The sequence below is a fragment of the Triticum urartu genome, chromosome 5 (genome assembly GCF_003073215.2).
Source record: "Triticum urartu cultivar G1812 chromosome 5, Tu2.1, whole genome shotgun sequence".
NCBI lineage: Eukaryota > Viridiplantae > Streptophyta > Magnoliopsida > Poales > Poaceae > Triticum > Triticum urartu.
Window position 1 is genome coordinate 429,594,702 of NC_053026.1, and position 4,136 is coordinate 429,598,837.

Sequence of the window (4,136 nt, forward strand, 5' to 3'; positions counted from 1 at the left end):
CAAAGACATATTTAGGAATAGAGGTAGTACATTACACAAAATCGTAGGTGGCATGTAGGAATTCCAGTGCACTACATTAGGCTCCCTCAGAGTGCCTACTAGTCCAGCACACAAAGTCATGGCTAGTTTATGCTACGCACACAATCGTTAATTGGTGGTTTAAATATGTGCAACGGATATGCAATGTATTATCATGTAGAGATGTCTGAAATTAGCCGTGTCAACTTGCAGATAGGGTTACACAATGAAAAAGTACAAGATGTATGTGGCAATTTCATGGAACATCACAAAAAGGAGAGGCAACGGTGAGCCTATACAGTGTGCTATGGTAGGTCACTCCTCCATTGCAATCATCGTGACATGTTATTTCTATGTCAGTTCTATTGGCCAAGTTTCTTAGGGACAGTTATTATGAGTTATCCTAAGAAAATAAGCACCTGTGAATATAAGCTCTAGGTAATAAGCCAACCAGTTCTTTTAATTGCCTTCCTTTTCAGCTTATCTTTGGTATGATCAGTGAAAAGTCTAGATTGCATTATATTTTTTCATTTTGCTGCCCATGTGAAAATTAATTTGACTTGCAAACATCACAAATTGAACCCAGTGCAGTAATTAATATGATAGGAAAACAGACCATCACTATTTGTTCAAATTACAAATACAAAGATACCATCTACTTGGCACAATCTACTTTGGTCAATGTCTTTCATAGATATCCCATTGCCTAATTTAAGCTAAGAACACATGACCCACATTTAAATGAAGAAAAATTATTTATTGAAATTCGATGTCCAAGTGGATGGTTATTATCATATAGCTGCACCACCTGAAAGCATCATATAGCAGCAACAGCTCATAGCAACTCATCATACAACAACAGCAGTGTGCAATTCATCATATACCAGCAGCAGCTCATAGCAATTCATTATATAGCAGCTACAGGAGCAGCTCATAGCAATTCATCATATAGCAGGAGCAACTCATAGCAATTCATCATATAGCAGCGGCAGGAGCAGCTTATAGCAACTCATCATATAGCAGCAGCAGCTCATAGCAATTCATCATATAGCATCAACAGCTCATAGCAATTCATCATATAGCAGCAGGAGGAGCATCTCATAGCAATGCATCATATAGCAGCAGCAGAAGCAGCTCATAGCAATTCATCATATAGGAGGTCAGAATGAAAATTTGGCAAAAAATCAGAGGAGATCCTCACCTTGTTGGATGAGCTCATCCTTCAACAGCACCTCAAGGCCATGACCTAGGAGGAGGGGAGGGGGGACAAGGTGCCTTTTGCCGCAGTGTGGCATTAGTCATAGTTGTGTGACGCCCGCCGGAGTAGTGCGTTGGACGGACCACTGTGGAGCAGCTGCTGGAGACCATGAGAATGAGGGGCGACGCCAGAGGGAGGAGCAGCCAGGGAGATTTGGCCCTACCCGCCGGCCATGTAGCCTAGCTAGACAGAGCATCGTCGAGGACCAGGCCAGATGGGACCAGTGGCGACGACTCGCTGGAGGAACCCTAGCGCTGTAGGCAGGGGATCGAGGTAGAGGGAAAGGGGAGAGGAGATGCAAGCGGGTAGGGCAATGAATGCTTGCGTGTTTGTTTTTACTTGAGGGTCAAGTGTGACGCAGGCATGAGCAGTTGCATTTTGAGTGTAATATAGGCAAGCAATAGAGTCATTTCACTATTCCCCTTCCCTTCAATTTTTATTGAGCTTCTACCCGAAACACCCCCTCCAAAGCGAAATAAGTTAAGCCAAGCCCATAACTCAAAAATGACTTCTTTACATTTTTATGGATTATTTTGACAATAAGCTCTGAAAAGGCAGAATATAACTAGCCCTTAACCTGCAATTCAATTGTGTGTGCAATGATAAATCACTCCTGCCTGCTATAGTGTACATTTAGGCATCATCATACATGGCATAACCTAATACATGTGCATTCCATTGTAGAATCCGGAATATGCAATGTTTATGTTAGTTCATACGTTGCACATGATGTTTAAATGCCCCTTAAATCTGGTCAGTCAAGTGATGGTCTTTAAGCCTCCTTCTTTGCTTCTTTTCTCGATATGTAAGATTTGCTCACACATTTGTTCAATTGCTTGTTTGCATTAGCCAGCCATACTAGGACTATTTGCTTTGATTATTTGTTGTTCTTAACCTAACACTCTATCAGAGCTTGTCAATGGTTTAAGCACTAAGGGATGCTATAGTGGGGGATTGTCTAACTCATAGGTGACATAAAGGTTTGACTGTACACTAAAGTAGGCTCTCCAAGAGTACCTAGAGATCCAGTTCGAAGGTATGCCTAGTTTTTACATAATGCACACATAGTAAATGCTCATTTCATTGTGTGCAAGCGCAGGAGATGTGGCATGTTTCACTATGTGTTGTTGTTTTGTTATAATCTCATCCTTTTGTGTTGTTCACAGACTGGAAAGTATGCATATTTATCTTCCAAGGAGATGAGTAACTAGTTTGTGTCACCTTGCAGAGGGGGTGCAATGAAGATAAGATTGAGGATTTCCAAGTACAAGATGGTAGGAAGGGGCCTTGCAAGAGAAGTAGGAGCAGCGCTGAGCCTGTTCAACCAGTTAAGGTAAGTCACTGTATAAAACTCAACAGTTCAATTTCTTTTTTGTTTCAGGCATAGTTAATTTGCTCTTTTCAATTGCTTTATTTGTCCTCAGTTAATGAGATGCCCAGACAATGATGCCTGATGTTGGGTACTTGTATAACTATTAGTTGACATAATTAAAGTCCTTACCATTTAATTACTCTGGCGAAGTGTGCCTGAAACTTTGAAGTCTATTAACCAACCATTACTGCATGAGGCTCACAATCTAGTTTATACTAGGCTAATGATTGCATAGTTTTGCTTGCTGTAGTAGGTTTGTATGAATCCCTCTGATGTTCATTATGCTCCCTTAGACTTTAATTGAGCTACAGAATGACCAACTGCTTGCTTACTTATATGCAACGTGTTGTCTAAATTTGTAACTTGTCTGTATTTTGGATTTGGCCCCAACATCATGCTCCTCTGGTGAGCTAAGAGAGATTTCTGTATGCGGGCTGCACATACTACCATTTTTATAATTTTTAAAATATCACCTGCTTATGCTTCATGACGTGTAACATTATTGTTAGTCATGTTTTGCCATGTACAAAATAGTCTGTCTTGCTTGCTTCACTGTTGTAACTATATTTTGGCCCTTGTCATGTGTACTTACAGAAACATTTCAGGATGAAGTGACATCAACACAAAGATCTGTGAGCAGTGCAGCATGGCCATTACCAAATGATTATGTATTGGAATTGAAATGTGCCGATGTTCTCGAGCATCAACTAGAGGTGGCAAGACAATGTGTACATGATTCTCAACGTACAATCAATAAGTTGAGACTGGACTTGCTGGTATTAGATGCAGGAGTCAAAAAAATGAAACAAGACACTGAGGTAACCACGAAGGAATTGTAGATTTTGCAGAATGAAATTTGTGCTATCTAAATCCGGTCAATCCTATTTTCTAAAGAGATTATAGTTCAAATGGTAAGTTCTGTTGATGCGTGTCCATGATGTATGAGCTTTATTTGTCCAGTGTATGTAATTTGCTGTTTGTGTACGCTTTATTATCACTGGTGCCGAACTATAATGCCCAGTGGGTATATTCGGTTGTAATTTTTTATTGTATAATGTAGGATTATTCAACGTTTCTATGCCTTAGTCTTTTTATTGTATAGTGTATGTTTTTTAGAGGCGATAGTATAGAGTAGGATAATTCCTGAATATGCTATATAGTTGAAACGGGGGCCAACATGCCCAAACATTTCCTGGACGCCATACAAAGGAACAAACATGTGTAGTCAAAGCGGGCCTTAATTGAGCTGATCAAAATAATATTAAGTGGATCCCAAATGATGTGGCCCACCGTATTAACGACTCTTAGCAGGCCGTTAACACGCCAAAAGCTCGATAGGGCTGTATAAATGGAATGGCCCGCGGGCCTCTAGCAGGCCGAAATACATGTCAATTTTGTCTCAGCCCTTTTACTTTATGGGCCAGTAAGAGGCCGAAAGTTTTATGGGCCAGAGGAGGCCCAGTTTGCAAACTAGGCTTTTAATAGGCC